This window comes from Lygodium microphyllum, chromosome 21 (genome assembly GCF_053477565.2).
Source record: "Lygodium microphyllum isolate KBCC chromosome 21, Lygodium_microphyllum_v1.1.10, whole genome shotgun sequence".
In the NCBI taxonomy this organism is placed as follows: Eukaryota; Viridiplantae; Streptophyta; class Polypodiopsida; order Schizaeales; family Lygodiaceae; genus Lygodium; species Lygodium microphyllum.
This window is the reverse complement of record NC_141155.1, coordinates 16,390,450-16,413,433: the sequence shown is the minus strand read 5'-3', so window position 1 is coordinate 16,413,433 and position 22,984 is coordinate 16,390,450.

Sequence of the window (22,984 nt, the reverse complement as noted above, 5' to 3'; positions counted from 1 at the left end):
TAAGAGATGGGAAAAACATCCATCTGAGGATGAACTTATCAAAGAGACTTGGGGGTAGAGGATGATCAAGTAGGTAAAAGAACTCTTTAAAGCTACTTTATCCATTACATAAAAAGATGCATAGGGACCTAACAAAAACAATATCCTTGCAGTCATGGGGCTATACTCTATAACAATTTATTCAAATAACAAATGTTTAGCTATTGAACTACATTTTTCTAGCAAAACACCGTTCCTTTTTAGGTTATGAGATGTGTTAAGTCTGTTATTAGAACCTTGGGAAGAAGTAGTGATGCTTCTCTCAAGTAAGTTACTCGTGAATATATATGTGCATCACATGGGTTCAAAATAAGGTATTTTTAAATACCATTTTTAACATACAAAAGGGTGTAATATAAAGGGGTTATTTACATATTGAATAGAAAAGGATCATGTTTTATTCAGAAAAAAATCATAGATAAGGATATTTGTAAATAGGCCTTGAACACACATGATGTAGAGAATATACATACAGCAACTTCCTCGAGATATTTCTTAAGCCAAAGTTATTAGGCCTACAGCAACCTTATGGATGCCAATGTCAACCCTTAGAAGACTAAGATTAAAAAATTTCAAAAAATCGAAAATGGAAGATAGTCCCAAGGCAAGAGGAAGAGAGAGGACAAAGGCACACTCAGAAAAATCTCAAGACACAAAGTGCGGGAAAAAGTCTCAAATATAAAAGAAAGTGTACCTTAATATGTTAGCAAGAACAGCACTAAGAGCATTATAATTCATTTTGTAAAAGAGCACTGGGCTCTCTCTTGTGCAAGTTGTAAAGAATGAGAGGTGCAAGTTGAGGCCTGTGCCAAGAAGGAGGAAAGAGAGTAGAGGAATGGACAAAGGTTGACCAAAAAGGGGATGGCTATTGAAGGAGGGGATAGGCATGTATAAAAGTAATAAAGAGAATGAAGAAGATCATTCTTTCTCCTTTCTTGCGCATATGGCTATGAAGGTCGAAGCTCGAAGCTTGGAGATAGAGCTTGTTTGAGAGTGCATCTTGAATCGTGGAGCTACTCGCACATTCGTGGAAGGAGGCACTTGATCAAATTCAAAGGTAAGCTCACTACATTTATATGTAGAAGAGTGCACATGGCTATGTGAGAGGTAGCCATAGCTCTTGGCTTGAAACACTTAAAGCAATAAGCGGTCCATGGATCTTGGTAGTTTACTTGCAAGAGCGACGACATTTTGGTTTCGTAGCTAGGACAAACTAATTCAAACTTGAGTGCTTGCATGCTCTAAATCGAGTGATGGAGTAAGAGTTCGTCTCCAAAATATCACTTGGTTTTAGGTGGGAAGTGAGGGATTTCGAGACCATTCAATCTCTCTTGTGGATTAGTTTAGGTTTAGAAAGCTTTTTGTGCATTGGTTAGAGTAGGAGAATTTTATTTTGCTTAGATTTGAGACAAAGTTTGGAAAATAAGAAAAAAGAAGGGAAAGATAAGTCTTTGTATAGCCAAGATAGGGGAACATAGAAATAAAGGAAAAATATTTTTTATGTCTGGGAAGGAAAATAGAGTGTAAGGGGAGAATGAGAAAACACAAAAGATGAAAAGGAGGAAGAGAGAGCTCATTTGGACATTGTGAGATTGAGAGAGAGATAGAGAGCTACAGGTCCAGAGGGTGTAGCAGCAGCAATCCTTGGCATTGTCACATTCGTGCTCCAAAGGAAGTAGCAGCATCAATCCTTGGCATTGCCACATTTGCATGCTCTATGTATGTTTTGAGTCTCCTTTGATATTCATTGAATGAGGTAGCATCTTGGCTACATTAATAAGCACTGCATTTGATAGATTTTATCCATTTCGTGGCATTTGACGTGTTTTCTTGCACCGCTCAACCAGCGACCACAAGCCTTGGGGACAGGGACATTTCCATCAAGCTCAGACGTCCAAGCCACTTAAGTCCACTTGGACGTGCAACTCGAACAAAAGTCCACTCAAACTCAGATAAATTACCTAGCCTTGGACTGCCAAACCTCAGGCCTCAGATGCTTGGATGGGCCTGAGTTTGAGTCTAATCACTCAAATGGCTACTTTGCTTTTAAGAGCCCACTTGAACAACCAAATCTAGGACTCAAACGGCCAATTCTAGGACTCGAACGAGTTGTCTAGAACTCTAATTTTGATCATTTTTTGCCACTTTAAGACCTATCAGGGCCGACAACCAATTGTCCACTAAACTGAGTGGGAATCCAAACCAGCCAGATAAGACCATAGAGTTATTGTACTCAGAACTTTGATCTACCAGTCCAAGAGTGAGTGAAATAACAAACCATCGGTTGCTTACCTCTGATAGAGACCTAAATTGATCATCTCGATTGAACACCCATTAGATCATCTATCAAGACCTACAAAGGACACAAACTCAGGTGCTAGGAGTAATCACAACCCACTTGAAAAAGTTGCAATGGCATGAAATTGATTGGATGTGATTAACTCCATCAAAGGTTACACTCTGCATTGTAGACACTTAAGCACATGTAAAAGATGGAAAGCTTGATTTTGCACAACTCATATGGAGCTACAGTGCTCAAGCGTATAAGTGTGTATACATTTGCAGACTGGGGATTAAGCTAAAACGAACCCACCAGTAGGAGTGCAACCCCGGGAACTAGACGAGTGACCCGAAACACCAAGAATAAACGTGGGAAGACAGAACCATTTGACCATTGAGGGAAGAAAAGACTAGCCAAGATTAGAGACACACCTTTAGCCAGCCTAGTCGACCTCATAGAAATACTAGTTGGTTAGAAAACAACCACTATGGAAAGTACCAACTTGAACGAGCATGGCCTCAACCTTGACCTTGACCTTAATGTGTCATGATATCTAGATGACATTGACATCTTACAACTTATCACACAGTATGACAAGCAGACAAGGATAGCACATCATGGAAGACTAGCAGAGCCAATATCATAGTCGACCTTGAGGAAGAGAGGAGACTGGGAAGGATAGCATTGTAGTGTACCACGAGCTATAGCTAGGAGCAAAGGGCCCAGAGATTGCACCAAGAGAGAGAGCTCAATGAGATTCACATAATCTTAGCCATCTCAAGGTGAAAAAGAATAGGAGGCAACATCAGTATGGAGAGAGCCTTAGAAGCTAACCTTACAGTGAGAGAGCTACTCACAAAACAATTACTAGATAATACCAACATCAAGCAAAGTGGGGCAACCTTGGCAACATCATTGCTAGCCAAGCTAAGAGTCACCCCAAATACCACGAGCTAGACAAAGATACCCATAGTGGTCAAGCAACTGGATGAATATCAAGTAGGCAATGATCTCTACAGCTTTGTCAAGTAGTTTGAGTAGGTATGTGAGGCTAACAACCTCATGGATTGCGCTCAATGAGCGCAAGCATTTGGTATTTGCTTGGGAGACAAGGGATGCACTTGGTTTACCAACCTAGATAATGTTGCCGAATGCAATAACTTCACCCATCTAAAGGATCTCTTCATTAAGATATTCTCAGAGGCATGATATTTTGATAACCTCATTGTTAAGTTGATCAATGTCAACCAAAAAGACAAAGAGGACATATGAGACTACATCACTCATGCAAAGAGTCTCTACAAGAGGATACCTACAACTGAGTGACCCAATGAGAGAGCGGTCTCCATTGTATTCATTAACAATATCTGCAATGAAGAGATCTATAACGCCTTAGCGAGCAACTCAAATCTGCAAAGGGACGTGCTTGTAAGAGTTTTTGAGGAGGTTATATAAGTGGATGACTTGCTTAGAGAGAGAAGCTCTAGGGCTACGCAATAAGGGGGCAACATGTTTAGAAATGCCAAGAGAATGGCAGCACTTAGCAAACGAGCAACCTCCAGTGAGCAAGATAAAGGAAAGAATGTCGACGCGACCCAAGCAATAGTTGGGCTCAAGTTTGAGTTGACTAGACTGTCGGAGTCAATATGAAGGCCAGTACAACCTCACGTGCAGTGTGTGCACTGTGGAGGGAATCACCCACCATCTAAATGTCCCAATCCTAGATCTCAACCTTATGCCAATTTCAGAAGATTTGGGCATGACACTATCCACTGCCAATTGCCAAGACGGTTGCCATACCAACAACCCTATGCTTTGCCACACTATCTAGGAGTTAGGCAGCCTTTCTTTGGAAGGGGTGCCCCTTTGGCTCTACCCACACCTAATGATTTTAAGCCAGTTTCTCCAAGGAGTGACATCAACCCCATAAGATTCCCCAGACCGCGAGGACCCATAATGACATATCCACCAAGTGATGCTCTAGTGCACTTTGTGGAGGAACCACTGGAGGAAGACTCATACGTGAATCCCTATGTCTCTTATGATGAGGAGGGTAATCCCATATTGATGGATTTTAGGCCTATGCCGATCATGGCTTTAGGTAGAGGAAGAGGTAGAGGCCTAAGATGAGGTCAAAACCTTGAGCCCATAGCATGTTCCATCTAGGGCATATCTCATCCCACTTTCTAAAAAGGAGCAAGCAAATAGGGAGAAGACAGACTTGAGGTGTCCTGAATGCGGGTTACACACTTATTCGTTGATTACCCTAGGACAAAATCTTCCACTAGCTTGGCATTTGTGCCATCTATGCTACTCAGACTCTTTTTTGTGGAGTCACCTATCAACGATGCCACCCCTATCCCCATAAATATAATGATTTGAGCCCAAACAAAGTAGGCTGGGTATCTCATTATTTGGACCTAACAACCTAGATGCAACCTTTACAGGGAAGAAGAGCCAACAAAGGTAAAAAAGGAGGTCAAAGGCTAAAATAACACTCAAAAAAATGAGTGATACAACACTAACAAAGGGAAAGCATGTCAATGATGCAAAAGCATAAACGTCTACTCCTAAGATGAGAGAGAGAAGGGAAGCGCTAAGGTTCTAACCCCAACCGCACAACTAAAGGCTATGGATAAGGTCAAGGAATGGATTAAAGAAGCACAAGCTCACCTGTGAGATACTAAACCTATCATTGAGGATTAGATCAATGAACTCTCAACCATGAGCTCACCAATCTCTCCCATGTACTTAAGAGTAGGAGAGGCAATACCACCATATATACAGCTACATGGGTAGAGCATGGATGCCGCGAATAGGCAAGTTACCCCCCCCCCCAAGAGCATCAGGTGATGGACCTAAAAATGGGCCGGCACTGGCTCATGCACTAGCCGGACCTCGTCACTATGCACAAGACAACCCCTCGGCCTCGCGGCCAGGAGCGTCTATCAAAATCTCTGCCTTCCTACACATTGCGTTTGTAATACGTTGTAGTCCAACTGATCCTAACCCAATATTACTCCTCAGAGGGAGTCCCTTTCACATAGCCAAAAGGCTCGAATCACATACACATGGGGTTCCTCCTACGGCTGAATGCCGTCAACCCTTTGCGACTCTCCTACACCTTGGGGATTGGCCCCTCGATGCGTCGCTCAACATTTAGACATTTCGCACAAACGTCGCTCAAGGTACCAAATAAACGTGTCCAGGAATGTACCATTGTCCTTACTTAATTTCCCCTTTAGGATCCCACGACTAGCCTACAGCATAGGAACCTCACGCTCTCAACGGTGGGTCAAGGGCCTACTGAAAACAATTGCTATGCGTATCCAGGAGCTGATCACTGATACTTTTAAATCTTTTCATGCTCTATGCATTTGGTGGATGTCTAGTGCTCAAACATTTAGCAAAACAGTATCGTACACAAGTGCAAATCATTCTTTCATGCTTTTCTTTCTAACCGCTTTATGCTTCGTTGCATGGGCTTAGCACCGAGGTGATCCTCGTGCTACTAAGCTCTCAATTTTAATTATCATCCGTCCTAAATGCTATGCATAGAACTCAGCAACTTTCCCATCATTTCACACGGCATTTAGACATATTTCAACTTCTCTACCCTTCCCCGTTTAAATAGTGCATCGTTGGATAGGTGTATAGGGTATTTTGACATCATTTTATGCATAGAAAGCGGACAAAACCCACACTAGCACAAGAAGGTGGGGATGAACTGAGGCAAATCCTCATGCTTCAGTCCCCACCAACATTCACAACTATTGTTCTTATTTATCCTTATTTTTCGGAACCCAAAATGCATTTTTCCCCTATTTTTCATGGTTTTTCCCTATTTTCCCTTATTTTCTTGCATTATTTAATTGCTGGAAATTCAAAACAGGTTATGGGCTGTGGCCCTTAGTTCCTTCTTGCAGAAAAATGAGAATTTAGTTGATGTTCCTATCCATTTTTCCATTTTTATGCCAAAAACCCTCATTTTCCCTTGTTTTTCATGTTTTACGTGTTTTAGCATATTATTTTGAACCATAAAATGCATATTTTTCCTGATTTTTTGATTATGACCAGCAAGAAATCATATAAAACAATATCATGAACAATTATTATCCCACATGAACACCATTTCATCTATCAAAAGCCATAAAACTCAAATTTCCTTTGAAAATTTTAAATTACCGCTTATTTGCGTGTTTCGGGTTTTGTGTCCATGGCTGTAGATTTGGAAAACAGCAGCACTTCGTGTCCAGCAACATCACAAATCACCATTCTCAGCCCGTGTAGCAATCCGATCCATGCCGGACAAGCCTCCATCATTCTTTCTTCTTCCTTCTTCTCCCCACATGAACTTGCCTTTAGAAGAGAGAGAGGGAGGAGAGAGAAAGACTGAAATCAGAATTCTCCAAAGAGGGCATCATTGCGCGAGCGAAGGGCGGCGAAATGATTGGCATCCAGGAGGGAATGAGGGGCAGTGATTAGTTGCAGGGGTTGTTTGCAGGCTGGAGATTGATCATCTCCATCCATGGCGAAAAAATCGGGCGCAGTTTCTCCACGCTTCCTCCACGATTTCATCTCTATCAAATGCATGAAACTTTCATGCTACATTAAAATTTGGGCTCCCAAGGGTCACTTGCCCATTTTGGCCAAATTTTGTCCACCTCTTCGCATCTTGACCGGTTTCTTGGCCATTTCCCCGTCCGGACTCGGAATCGAGCTCTGAAAAATCCTGGGCGTTCGGCTTGGCATCCCGCATTGGCCAGTAGCTCGTGTCAACCCGCACGACTGTCTGAAAAATTATGAAAAATCAACAAGTGTCGCTCGGGCGCCTTTAAAGCACTTTGGCGCTTAAAATCGTCCTAGATCGAGCCGCCGCCTTTGACAGTGAATATTTTTCCCTTGATATTCATAATTTTAGCTATTTTTAAGCACTTTCCGTCACCTAAATTCCGCTCTCATTGGCGACCACGGGATAGGGCGACTCAGCCCGTCGGATCCACGAACATATCTGCACATAAACAACCAAAGAAGCATCAAACTGATACAAAACAATTATCATCATAAAACTCAACACAATGCTCCCCCTACCCCTGGCAGAACCAAGGCATAACATCCACAAGGAGTAGGCCTAGCATCATTTAATAGAAAATCCGAAGCGAGTCACTAACCAACTGCGCCAACACAGCCAAACTAAAAAGAACTGCCAAAGAGGTTGCCCTAAGTGGTAGTCTGAACTACTTACCAACTAAAGACAACACCACTAGGAACTCCTCCAAGGCGAGGACTCCTATAGCCTGATCAAAGAGTATTTTCTTTCAGTACATGTCTTCTTTTAGGGTTTTTATTGGATGAACATACTTGGGCATGTAAAAAGGAAGGAGCTGAGCGTAGTGACCCAAGGAGAACAGGGCATCGGCCTCAGGACCTGTCTCGGCACCCAAGAACCTACCAAGCCCTCGCAAGGCGACACTTAATCCTTGTCTAACGCTCACTTTTATTTTCGCTCCAACCTTCTTCTTTTTTTATATTATTTTTTCCAGCAAGAAGCCACCCCTAGGAAGACAAGGTATCGGCCCCGGGTCTGACTCGTCCCCAGGAACCTACCAGGCCTTCGCAAGGCAATGAGCAACGGCTTATATATTTTCATTTCTTTTCTTTTCTTTGATAGGGGTTAGAACCCCTTTTTACACGCCTTCGTATTGATATTCATCTTTTAGGATATTCAGGATTTCTTGGCATCATTATTATTATCTCCTAGCAGGCTTCTCTAACTGCCTCACTACTAACAAGAACTCCTAGAACGGCTGCCTAGCAGGCTGGCAGGACAGGGCCACTAGGACTTCCTTCTAAAACAGGTCTTTTAATGCCTGACAATGTCTTTACAGGAGGCAATGACTACTCCGACCTCCCTCAAATATACTTAGCCTAAACCTGGGACTTCATGCCTTGGTTGCCGGTCCCCAACAAAAACAGATCCCCTTGACAAGTACAAATACACATATAACAGGAAAGAAAGGTACTCGTAAAGGAGAGGTATCACCTGGAGTGGCCACAAGAAGCTTCCATCGCAGCAAAGGCTCCTCCAGGCTCCACAAAATTCCACAACCCGCGAAACCTGTCCAGCACAATCACTAAAACAAAAACCCAATTAAACGCACCCGCACTAGACAGGAAAATGGCCCTCTTGGCCTAATGAAATCAGACATGACTTTGCTACAAAATTGAATCGGCCCTCTTGGCCTAATGAAATCAAACAATACTAGGCAGAAGATCCACCTGGAAACAACCATGAGAGACATCAAAGCATACTATTCCTAGGGGAACAAAGGCGCATGGCCCTAAACTAGGTGCATTAAATTATGACCTATCCCTCCTGCGTATATCGCAAGAGGTGTTCGCATCACATGTCGTCGAATCAGTCTATGGGTCCCCGATAATAAAGGTAGATGAGTCTCGCTTACCCTCTGCATCACCCAAATCAACCATCGTCTGCCAAAGAGGGCATGTTCAGAAAGCATACCCCACAAACGACCAGGTCCTGTCTCACCATCCATAGATATAGGGCCACAATTAAAGAAGAGGTCCTCTTCATACGCAAGATTAGCCAATGAATCGGCAAACTGATTCCAATTCCGTGGAATCAGCTGAAAAGACACTCTATCGAATTCGTCTAGCAGGGCTATGGCAGTATGATGGTACATACAAAGGATCGGGTTCCGTACCATGTACGTCCCATTGAGTTGATTTAAAACCAACTGAGAGTCCCCTTTCACCAACAACTGGCGGATACCACCCTTCTTTGCAATATTCAAACCCATGATCATGGCTTTTTATTCTGCCATATTATTGGTAAAATTCGCCCCGAGATAAGCAGCTAACTTCATGACAATGCGTTGTCGGGGGTCTCGGATGACAACTCCTATACTTCCTTTTTTGCATGCACCCCTGGACGCCCCATCAAAATACAAGGTGTACGTCCATAAAGGGTTTACATATCCCGCCATCCTGAACTCTACTCGTAATTATGGTAATCGAAATTCAGCATATTCAATGGGTGGACTGTAGGCTCCATCCCTCCATCATCATTGAATTTAACAGGGATGCTCGTCAAAATCTGTAGGCAGTGATGGCAGAAGACCTTGATCTCCCAAATAAATGTCCCGCCTTCTTGCTCAATCACCTTGTATCCTTTGCTCCACCAAATGAGCTTTCCCTGATGATACCTCTGTTCCAAATATGGGTGTTCTAAATAAGGGATCAGACGACCCATCAACCTCTACCACGATTTCCTTGCAGATGTTTGCTCGATCTTGCCTAGACCTGCAAGGCAGTCATAGCATTAGTACAATCAGAAGTAATAAGGTTTAATCTTATTAAGATTAACCTTATTTTTAAATTCTATCCCCTCAAGGTCAGCTAACAACACTGTAGATTTATTCTTTCCTATCCTAACGATCTTATAGGGCCCATCCCATTTGGGTTCTAGCTTGCCTGGGAATAATTCACGTCGTGCGTCATAATACAGAACAAGCTGTCCTTTCTTGAAGGTGTATTTCTTGGCTTTGAGGTCGTGTAGCTTCTTCATTCGGCGCTTCGCCACTTCTTGGTGCAATAAGCTCTGCAACTTAAGCTCATCTAAATGTGCCAGTGTCGTCAAGCGCTCAAAAAGTGCGTCTTCATTGCTCAAAGAATGATTGATGGCGAACCGAATAGTCGGCAGCTCAATCTCTAAAGGCAAGACACACTCCTCCCCATATACTAACTTGAACGGGGTATGGCCAGTGGCTCGTTTGAAGGTCGTATTATAGGCCCACACTGCCACGTATAACTTTTTATCCCAATCCCGTTTCTTTTCCGACACAATTTTGGACAGGATGCCCACAAGCTGCTTGTTGGTGCTTTCAACTTGCCCATTGGCTTGCGGATTATATGGGGTTGTCTTGTTATGCTTGATGTTCCACAACTCTGTCAAACCTTTGATCACCTTATTCAGGAAATGAGTTCCGCGGTCCGACACTAATTCTTTCGGCGGACCAAACCGGCATATTATCTGCTCTAAAAGGAAACTAGCAGTTTCTTTAGCATCATCTTTCCTTGTTGCACGTGCTTCTGACCACTTTGTGAAGTAGTCAGTTGCTACAATGATGTACTGCTTTTGCGTAGTCGATGACGGAGTAATAGGACCCACAAAGTCTATTCCCCACTTCTCAAATGGAAGTATCGCCATAATAGGGGTGAGTGGTCGTTTCCTATTCTCTCGACTATCATGCCGTTGGCAAATATCGCATCTCTTAACATACGCAAACGCATCCTGGAAGATGGCAGGCCACCAATAACCTGCTCTTAAAGCCTTCTGTGCTGTAAGCCGTCCAGCAAAATGGCCACCGCAAGCAGAATCATGGCACTCCTCCAAAATAAATGGTACCTCGTCAGGCATCACACATCGGCGATAGATGTCATCAACCCCTTGCCGATATAATGTACCTGCAATCAAGGCAAACTTTAACGCTTGCTGCTTAATTTTCCTTTTCTCAGCCTTAGATAATTCGGATCCCGCCTCTCCCGTTGATAAATAATGCGTTATTGCAGCATACCAGGAGGGAATAGATGCTGTATCTATTTTAAATAACATCTCCAAGTCACTACCTTCAGCCCCCACAGATTCTTTCGGCTCCCCAAAGTCCACTAGACATTCCACGATGCCTTGCAACCTTGGTGGCTTACTCTTGATTTCATAATCAAATTCCTGCAAAGTGATTAACCACTTTGCTAGACGATCAGGCGGCTGTAGCTTATTCATCAATAATCGAAGCCCCTCCGCCTTCGTATAAAGCACGACTTTCTCATAGAGAATGTAATGCCTGAATTTATTGGTCCCAAAGACCATCGCTAGACACAATTTCTCCATGTAAGTATAGTTGATTTCGGATACCCCTAGCTTCCGACTAGCAAAAGCAATCGGGTGGTACCACTTCTCTTCCCACAATTGGGCTAAACAGCAGCTGATACTATACATGGTGGCTGCTGAAAATATATAAAACACCTCACCTCTTTTAGGTGCTTTTAAAACGGGCGCTCTTGCTAGGTCTTGTTTCACATCCTCGAATGCTACCTTACAAGGGTCGCCCCATACAAACGAACAGCTAAAGGACAATAAATTTGTAAGTGGCAACGTTCTTTCTGCTAAGGCGTTAATGAATCTACGGTAGTAACCAACCGAAGACAGAAAGCTATGAACCTCTTTCGGAGTGCGTGGTGGACCCATGGTAACTATAACTTTCACCTTCTCGGGGTCTGTCGCAATTCCTACCGAATTGACCACATGGCCCAGCAATAGCCCATAAGGTACTCCAAAAGCACACTTCCGTGGGTTTAGGGCGATGCAAAATTGTCTACAGCGCTCAAAGCATTTTCTCAAAATGATCAACTGCCTTTCTCTCACGGTGGCAGCCCCTAAGTCATCAATAAACACCCTCAACTCTTCAGGGGATATGTCACCGAATGTCTTATCGGCTGTTCGTTGCCACGAACCAGGCGCATTGCATAAACCAAAAGCCATCACATGGTAAGCAAAAGTACCAAATACAGTGATAAAAGTTGTTTTCAACTTGTCCTCTTCTGCAATTGCCATTTGGTTATACCCTGCAAAGCAATCCATAAACGAATATATCTCCCTACCCGCTAATTGATCCAAGATCTGGTCAATAAATGGCAACGGGTAGTAGTCCTTAACCGTCTGCTTATTCAGCTCCCTAAAGTCTACACATAATCGGATTTGATTATTCTTCTTCTTTCTAATCACAACTGGCGAACACCATTCCGTGTGTTGCACAGGAAAAATCAAACCCGCTTTTCGAAGCTTCTGTAACTCTTCAAACAGCCCGTCCCTCAATTCGAAAGGCATACGCCTTACTTTCTGTCGTACAGGACGACTGCCCTCTTTCAACGGAATTGTATGAACAGCAAGGCTAGGGGGAATGCCTCTCAACTCATCATAACTCCAGGCAAAGATATCACGGAATTCCTGGATCAAGGCCACATAGTCCTCCCTTTCTGCTGAACTAAGCATAGAACCTAATTTGATTGGCCGCGAATCATCAGGCGTACCAAGGTCTAGCTCGATAACATCTGCATCTCTTATACGATCTTGGGCCTCTATCGGCTCGTTCAAAGTGATCTGATAGATGTCCTCCGTGGTGGATCCCTCTTTGGACTCATCGCTCGATGATGTCTCACTGGCAGATAAATCTTCTAATGTCTCCAATTCTGTAGAAGATAGAGGAGCTCTCTCACTCTGAGGGGACTCAGGATAAGCATCAACCACCACACGCTGGGCACCTCTGCCGAATATCAATCGACCGGCGGGTATATCCACTTGGCAATCCGCTTGCAAGATCCAAGGTCGTCCAAGTAATACTTGGTAACTTGGACGCCCTGCAAAACGAATCACCCTAAAGTCCAACATGCATTCTACATTTGCAACAGTGACATGGACCTTAGTAATGCAGCCTTCCGGCTGTCTCAAACTATCATCTGCCATTCTGAGAATTGTGGAGGTATCTTTCTGAATCGCAAGACCCAACCTTTCCATCAGTTCAGAACTCATAATGTTAACAGATGATCCTGTGTCGACAATGGCATAATCTACTAATATCCCATCGACATAGGCTGCAACCCTTGGGCAATGCTTCTCAGCATGCTCGAACCAGTCATCACCAACTCGCGCGATACCCAAAGGTTCTACAATATACCCGGTACGTAGGATCTTTCTAAATTCCTTGCGTACTCCTGGGGAAAGCTTAATAAGCTGTAAGAGGTTCACATCCGGCTTGACTTCGCAAAGAGAGCTTGCCAAATCGAATTCATGATAGTTCGATAGAGCTCGCTTTTCACGCCAAACCATCCGCTCTTTAGGTCGCTGAACCGGCTTTATTGCCTCTTTCTTAACTTTCACCTTCTTCTTTGGTGGTTCCTTATCGGCTTTACTCTCTACGGGCTTCAAAGGTCCCCCTTCTAGGGCAGGATCCAAAACTTGCGTTCCTTTGTCGCCTTGTTTAGGGTTTCCGTCGACAGGCTTATCCTTGTCGGCTTCTCTACCCTTTTTACCTCTTGTAAGGACAGCTCGTAGATTAGAGGTTTCAACATCATTAACGCGTACAGCCTCAATCAAACTAACCCCACTACCACTTGGTAGCTCCTCCACTGTAGTCTTTGGTCGTTGAAGTATTTGTTTAGGCCCGTCCTCTCGCTGGGAATCATTTTCTTGGGCACGATGATTAACAGGCCCTGGTTGCCGACTACCTCGCTGGAGGGAACTGATCTTACTCCAGCAAGTAGCTGCTAGATGGCCGGATTTTCCACAAATGTCGCACTTAACATTTGGGCAATTTCGTGGATAGTGCTGCCCACCACACCATTTGCAACTAAACCTCGAAGGTGCACCCTCCTCTGGGTATCTACTTCCTATCAAATTTTGTTGTTTTTTAAGGAAGTTGACATCAACGGCTATTTGCCGATACTGCTCCGTAATCATGTCGGTATAATGCTTCATCATGTCCTTAACCTCGCCAAGAACATTGGAAGAACTCGACTCATAGCCTTGGTCATTACCATGTCGCTCCATCGGCCTAACAATTCGATTAGGCTCTGGTTGTTGAACCACAGGCATGGGATTAGAATTGACCGCATGGCCTCCACCACTTGGAGCCATTTGACTGCCCGTCGGCATCGACATGCTAGGGGGAGCTGGCAATAAAGGGACATTCTGCATCATGTTTCCTCTCCCATTAGGGTTAGCCATCGCTATCCCTTGACCACTACTGCCATTGGTCATTGCCACATTGTTTCCCAATACTAAACCCATGTTCGAATTGCCTCTAGAAGCATAGGCTGCTTGTAGTCGGGATTCCACCTCTTGTGCTCGTGTAATGGCAGTATCTATATCCCCCAAGGGGACACTACTCAACTGCAATTGGATATTAAAGTCCAAACCATGTAGGAAATATTGCAATTGGGCAGCTGCGGGGATAGGAATAGAGGTGTCCAACTTACGGAAGACCTCTTTTATCTTCTTCGCATAAGCACGAATATCCTCGTGTGGATCTTGGCGGGTCACGTTGAGTACACGCAACCAATATTGCCCACCCCTTTCAGGGGCAAACTCCCTTCGAAAAGCTCCATAAAATGCATCAATGTTCAATATAGTTCCGGCTTCTAAACCATGATACCATATAGCGGCTCTTCCTTTGAGAGTCATATTGAAGAACATCATTAAATGCCCTTCTTCTTGAATGCGACAGTTAAACATCAGCTTTTGAAACTCCCTAATGTGGAGTTCCGCATCTTCCTCAACTAACCCATTAAAAATGGGTAGCGGGTAACCTAGAGCCGGCAAATCCGTCGTTCCTGCTGGAATTGCAATAGGCTGCGCCATGACGAGAATTGGATTTGCACCAGGAATAGGGGACGGTGGGGTTACACCTCCTGCAATTGACGTGGACTGGCTTATGGCAGGAAGGGGAGCACTAGAGCTTCCACCTTCTCCTAACTTGCTGCTTGTGGTCCTAAGACCACTAGATCCACTCCCTCGTAAGGGTTCAGCACCGCTACGCTTAGGGGAATATCTCCTAAAAATTTCAGCACGTCGCCTAGCTCTTTCGTCTCTTTCCTGCTTTTGGATTTCTGCTAGACGATGCTTATCAATAAATAACAGATCAATCTCAGTATCCTTTGGCATAAACTACTAGTTGGTCCTTAAACAACCAGGATTCGAGAACCGCCACTTTTAAGCAGCTCTCGGCAGACGCACCACTGATGGACCTAAAAACGGGCCGGCACTGGCTCATGCACTAGCCGGACCTCGTCACTATGCACAAGACAACCCCTCGGCCTCGCGGCCAGGAGCGTCTATCAAAATCTCTGCCTTCCTACACATTGCGTTTGTAATACGTTGTAGTCCAACTGATCCTAACCCAATATTACTCCTCAGAGGGAGTCCCTTTCACATAGCCAAAAGGCTCGAATCACATACACATGGGGTTCCTCCTACGGCTGAATGCCGTCAACCCTCTGCGACTCTCCTACACCTTGGGGATTGGCCCCTCGATGCGTCGCTCAACATTTAGACATTTCGCACAAACGTCGCTCAAGGTACCAAATAAACGTGTCCAGGAATGTACCATTGTCCTTACTTAATTTCCCCTTTAGGATCCCACGACTAGCCTACAGCATAGGAACCTCACGCTCTCAACGGTGGGTCAAGGGCCTACTGAAAACAATTGCTATGCGTATCCAGGAGCTGATCACTGATACTTTTAAATCTTTTCATGCTCTATGCATTTGGTGGATGTCTAGTGCTCAAACATTTAGCAAAACAGTATCGTACACAAGTGCAAATCATTCTTTCATGCTTTTCTTTCTAACCGCTTTATGCTTCGTTGCATGGGCTTAGCACCGAGGTGATCCTCGTGCTACTAAGCTCTCAATTTTAATTATCATCCATCCTAAATGCTATGCATAGAACTCAGCAACTTTCCCATCATTTCACACGGCATTTAGACATATTTCAACTTCTCTACCCTTCCCCGTTTAAATAGTGCATCGTTGGATAGGTGTATAGGGTATTTTGACATCATTTTATGCATAGAAAGCGGACAAAACCCACACTAGCACAAGAAGGTGGGGATGAACTGAGGCAAATCCTCATGCTTCAGTCCCCACCAACATTCACAACTATTGTTCTTATTTATCCTTATTTTTCGGAACCCAAAATGCATTTTTCCCCTATTTTTCATGGTTTTTCCCTATTTTCCCTTATTTTCTTGCATTATTTAATTGCTGGAAATTCAAAACAGGTTATGGGCTGTGGCCCTTAGTTCCTTCTTGCAGAAAAATGAGAATTTAGTTGATGTTCCTATCCATTTTTCCATTTTTATGCCAAAAACCCTCATTTTCCCTTGTTTTTCATGTTTTACGTGTTTTAGCATATTATTTTGAACCATAAAATGCATATTTTTCCTGATTTTTTGATTATGACCAGCAAGAAATCATATAAAACAATATCATGAACAATTATTATCCCACATGAACACCATTTCATCTATCAAAAGCCATAAAACTCAAATTTCCTTTGAAAATTTTAAATTACCGCTTATTTGCGTGTTTCGGGTTTTGTGTCCATGGCTGTAGATTTGGAAAACAGCAGCACTTCGTGTCCAGCAACATCACAAATCACCATTCTCAGCCCGTGTAGCAATCCGATCCATGCCGGACAAGCCTCCATCATTCTTTCTTCTTCCTTCTTCTCCCCACATGAACTTGCCTTTAGAAGAGAGAGAGGGAGGAGAGAGAAAGACTGAAATCAGAATTCTCCAAAGAGGGCATCATTGCGCGAGCGAAGGGCGGCGAAATGATTGGCATCCAGGAGGGAATGAGGGGCAGTGATTAGTTGCAGGGGTTGTTTGCAGGCTGGAGATTGATCATCTCCATCCATGGCGAAAAAATCGGGCGCAGTTTCTCCACGCTTCCTCCACGATTTCATCTCTATCAAATGCATGAAACTTTCATGCTACATTAAAATTTGGGCTCCCAAGGGTCACTTGCCCATTTTGGCCAAATTTTGTCCACCTCTTCGCATCTTGACCGGTTTCTTGGCCATTTCCCCGTCCGGACTCGGAATCGAGCTCTGAAAAATCCTGGGCGTTCGGCTTGGCATCCCGCATTGGCCAGTAGCTCGTGTCAACCCGCACGACTGTCTGAAAAATTATGAAAAATCAACAAGTGTCGCTCGGGCGCCTTTAAAGCACTTTGGCGCTTAAAATCGTCCTAGATCGAGCCGCCGCCTTTGACAGTGAATATTTTTCCCTTGATATTCATAATTTTAGCTATTTTTAAGCACTTTCCGTCACCTAAATTCCGCTCTCATTGGCGACCACGGGATAGGGCGACTCAGCCCGTCGGATCCACGAACATATCTGCACATAAACAACCAAAGAAGCATCAAACTGATACAAAACAATTATCATCATAAAACTCAACACAATGCTCCCCCTACCCCTGGCAGAACCAAGGCATAACATCCACAAGGAGTAGGCCTAGCATCATTTAATAGAAAATCCGAAGCGAGTCACTAACCAACTGCGCCAACACAGCCAAACTAAAAAGAACTGCCAAAGAGGTTGCCCTAAGTGGTAGTCTGAACTACTTACCAACTAAAGACAACACCACTAGGAACTCCTCCAAGGCGAGGACTCCTATAGCCTGATCAAAGAGTATTTTCTTTCAGTACATGTCTTCTTTTAGGGTTTTTATTGGATGAACATACTTGGGCATGTAAAAAGGAAGGAGCTGAGCGTAGTGACCCAAGGAGAACAGGGCATCGGCCTCAGGACCTGTCTCGGCACCCAAGAACCTACCAAGCCCTCGCAAGGCGACACTTAATCCTTGTCTAACGCTCACTTTTATTTTCGCTCCAACCTTCTTCTTTTTTTATATTATTTTTTCCAGCAAGAAGCCACCCCTAGGAAGACAAGGTATCGGCCCCGGGTCTGACTCGTCCCCAGGAACCTACCAGGCCTTCGCAAGGCAATGAGCAACGGCTTATATATTTTCATTTCTTTTCTTTTCTTTGATAGGGGTTAGAACCCCTTTTTACACACCTTCGTATTGATATTCATCTTTTAGGATATTCAGGATTTCTTGGCATCATTATTATTATCTCCTAGCAGGCTTCTCTAACTGCCTCACTACTAACAAGAACTCCTAGAACGGCTGCCTAGCAGGCTGGCAGGACAGGGCCACTAGGACTTCCTTCTAAAACAGGTCTTTTAATGCCTGACAATGTCTTTACAGGAGGCAATGACTACTCCGACCTCCCTCAAATATACTTAGCCTAAACCTGGGACTTCATGCCTTGGTTGCCGGTCCCCAACAAAAACAGATCCCCTTGACAAGTACAAATACACATATAACAGGAAAGAAAGGTACTCGTAAAGGAGAGGTATCACCTGGAGTGGCCACAAGAAGCTTCCATCGCAGCAAAGGCTCCTCCAGGCTCCACAAAATTCCACAACCCGCGAAACCTGTCCAGCACAATCACTAAAACAAAAACCCAATTAAACGCACCCGCACTAGACAGGAAAATGGCCCTCTTGGCCTAATGAAATCAGACATGACTTTGCTACAAAATTGAATCGGCCCTCTTGGCCTAATGAAATCAAACAATACTAGGCAGAAGATCCACCTGGAAACAACCATGAGAGACATCAAAGCATACTATTCCTAGGGGAACAAAGGCGCATAGCCCTAAACTAGGTGCATTAAATTATGACCTATCCCTCCTGCGTATATCGCAAGAGGTGTTCGCATCACATGTCGTCGAATCAGTCTATGGGTCCCCGATAATAAAGGTAGATGAGTCTCGCTTACCCTCTGCATCACCCAAATCAACCATCGTCTGCCAAAGAGGGCATGTTCAGAAAGCATACCCCACAAACGACCAGGTCCTGTCTCACCATCCATAGATATAGGGCCACAATTAAAGAAGAGGTCCTCTTCATACGCAAGATTAGCCAATGAATCGGCAAACTGATTCCAATTCCGTGGAATCAGCTGAAAAGACACTCTATCGAATTCGTCTAGCAGGGCTATGGCAGTATGATGGTACATACAAAGGATCGGGTTCCGTACCATGTACGTCCCATTGAGTTGATTTAAAACCAACTGAGAGTCCCCTTTCACCAACAACTGGCGGATACCACCCTTCTTTGCAATATTCAAACCCATGATCATGGCTTTTTATTCTGCCATATTATTGGTAAAATTCGCCCCGAGATAAGCAGCTAACTTCATGACAATGCGTTGTCGGGGGTCTCGGATGACAACTCCTATACTTCCTTTTTTGCATGCACCCCTGGACGCCCCATCAAAATACAAGGTGTACGTCCATAAAGGGTTTACATATCCCGCCATCCTGAACTCTACTCGTAATTATGGTAATCGAAATTCAGCATATTCAATGGGTGGACTGTAGGCTCCATCCCTCCATCATCATTGAATTTAACAGGGATGCTCGTCAAAATCTGTAGGCAGTGATGGCAGAAGACCTTGATCTCCCAAATAAATGTCCCGCCTTCTTGCTCAATCACCTTGTATCCTTTGCTCCACCAAATGAGCTTTCCCTGATGATACCTCTGTTCCAAATATGGGTGTTCTAAATAAGGGATCAGACGACCCATCAACCTCTACCACGATTTCCTTGCAGATGTTTGCTCGATCTTGCCTAGACCTGCAAGGCAGTCATAGCATTAGTACAATCAGAAGTAATAAGGTTTAATCTTATTAAGATTAACCTTATTTTTAAATTCTATCCCCTCAAGGTCAGCTAACAACACTGTAGATTTATTCTTTCCTATCCTAACGATCTTATAGGGCCCATCCCATTTGGGTTCTAGCTTGCCTGGGAATAATTCACGTCGTGCGTCATAATACAGAACAAGCTGTCCTTTCTTGAAGGTGTATTTCTTGGCTTTGAGGTCGTGTAGCTTCTTCATTCGGCGTTTCGCCACTTCTTGGTGCAATAAGCTCTGCAACTTAAGCTCATCTAAATGTGCCAGTGTCGTCAAGCGCTCAAAAAGTGCGTCTTCATTGCTCAAAGAATGATTGATGGCGAACCGAATAGTCGGCAGCTCAATCTCTAAAGGCAAGACACACTCCTCCCCATATACTAACTTGAACGGGGTATGGCCAGTGGCTCGTTTGAAGGTCGTATTATAGGCCCACACTGCCACGTATAACTTTTTATCCCAATCCCGTTTCTTTTCCGACACAATTTTGGACAGGATGCCCACAAGCTGCTTGTTGGTGCTTTCAACTTGCCCATTGGCTTGCGGATTATATGGGGTTGTCTTGTTATGCTTGATGTTCCACAACTCTGTCAAACCTTTGATCACCTTATTCAGGAAATGAGTTCCGCGGTCCGACACTAATTCTTTCGGCGGACCAAACCGGCATATTATCTGCTCTAAAAGGAAACTAGCAGTTTCTTTAGCATCATCTTTCCTTGTTGCACGTGCTTCTGACCACTTTGTGAAGTAGTCAGTTGCTACAATGATGTACTGCTTTTGCGTAGTCGATGACGGAGTAATAGGACCCACAAAGTCTATTCCCCACTTCTCAAATGGAAGTATCGCCATAATAGGGGTGAGTGGTCGTTTCCTATTCTCTCGACTATCATGCCGTTGGCAAATATCGCATCTCTTAACATACGCAAACGCATCCTGGAAGATGGCAGGCCACCAATAACCTGCTCTTAAAGCCTTCTGTGCTGTAAGCCGTCCAGCAAAATGGCCACCGCAAGCAGAATCATGGCACTCCTCCAAAATAAATGGTACCTCGTCAGGCATCACACATCGGCGATAGATGTCATCAACCCCTTGCCGATATAATGTACCTGCAATCAAGGCAAACTTTAACGCTTGCTGCTTAATTTTCCTTTTCTCAGCCTTAGATAATTCGGATCCCGCCTCTCCCGTTGATAAATAATGCGTTATTGCAGCATACCAGGAGGGAATAGATGCTGTATCTATTTTAAATAACATCTCCAAGTCACTACCTTCAGCCCCCACAGATTCTTTCGGCTCCCCAAAGTCCACTAGACATTCCACGATGCCTTGCAACCTTGGTGGCTTACTCTTGATTTCATAATCAAATTCCTGCAAAGTGATTAACCACTTTGCTAGACGATCAGGCGGCTGTAGCTTATTCATCAATAATCGAAGCCCCTCCGCCTTCGTATAAAGCACGACTTTCTCATAGAGAATGTAATGCCTGAATTTATTGGTCCCAAAGACCATCGCTAGACACAATTTCTCCATGTAAGTATAGTTGATTTCGGATACCCCTAGCTTCCGACTAGCAAAAGCAATCGGGTGGTACCACTTCTCTTCCCACAATTGGGCTAAACAGCAGCTGATACTATACATGGTGGCTGCTGAAAATATATAAAACACCTCACCTCTTTTAGGTGCTTTTAAAACGGGCGCTCTTGCTAGGTCTTGTTTCACATCCTCGAATGCTACCTTACAAGGGTCGCCCCATACAAACGAACAGCTAAAGGACAATAAATTTGTAAGTGGCAACGTTCTTTCTGCTAAGGCGTTAATGAATCTACGGTAGTAACCAACCGAAGACAGAAAGCTATGAACCTCTTTCGGAGTGCGTGGTGGACCCATGGTAACTATAACTTTCACCTTCTCGGGGTCTGTCGCAATTCCTACCGAATTGACCACATGGCCCAGCAATAGCCCATAAGGTACTCCAAAAGCACACTTCCGTGGGTTTAGGGCGATGCAAAATTGTCTACAGCGCTCAAAGCATTTTCTCAAAATGATCAACTGCCTTTCTCTCACGGTGGCAGCCCCTAAGTCATCAATAAACACCCTCAACTCTTCAGGGGATATGTCACCGAATGTCTTATCGGCTGTTCGTTGCCACGAACCAGGCGCATTGCATAAACCAAAAGCCATCACATGGTAAGCAAAAGTACCAAATACAGTGATAAAAGTTGTTTTCAACTTGTCCTCTTCTGCAATTGCCATTTGGTTATACCCTGCAAAGCAATCCATAAACGAATATATCTCCCTACCCGCTAATTGATCCAAGATCTGGTCAATAAATGGCAACGGGTAGTAGTCCTTAACCGTCTGCTTATTCAGCTCCCTAAAGTCTACACATAATCGGATTTGATTATTCTTCTTCTTTCTAATCACAACTGGCGAACACCATTCCGTGTGTTGCACAGGAAAAATCAAACCCGCTTTTCGAAGCTTCTGTAACTCTTCAAACAGCCCGTCCCTCAATTCGAAAGGCATACGCCTTACTTTCTGTCGTACAGGACGACTGCCCTCTTTCAACGGAATTGTATGAACAGCAAGGCTAGGGGGAATGCCTCTCAACTCATCATAACTCCAGGCAAAGATATCACGGAATTCCTGGATCAAGGCCACATAGTCCTCCCTTTCTGCTGAACTAAGCATAGAACCTAATTTGATTGGCCGCGAATCATCAGGCGTACCAAGGTCTAGCTCGATAACATCTGCATCTCTTATACGATCTTGGGCCTCTATCGGCTCGTTCAAAGTGATCTGATAGATGTCCTCCGTGGTGGATCCCTCTTTGGACTCATCGCTCGATGATGTCTCACTGGCAGATAAATCTTCTAATGTCTCCAATTCTGTAGAAGATAGAGGAGCTCTCTCACTCTGAGGGGACTCAGGATAAGCATCAACCACCACACGCTGGGCACCTCTGCCGAATATCAATCGACCGGCGGGTATATCCACTTGGCAATCCGCTTGCAAGATCCAAGGTCGTCCAAGTAATACTTGGTAACTTGGACGCCCTGCAAAACGAATCACCCTAAAGTCCAACATGCATTCTACATTTGCAACAGTGACATGGACCTTAGTAATGCAGCCTTCCGGCTGTCTCAAACTATCATCTGCCATTCTGAGAATTGTGGAGGTATCTTTCTGAATCGCAAGACCCAACCTTTCCATCAGTTCAGAACTCATAATGTTAACAGATGATCCTGTGTCGACAATGGCATAATCTACTAATATCCCATCGACATAGGCTGCAACCCTTGGGCAATGCTTCTCAGCA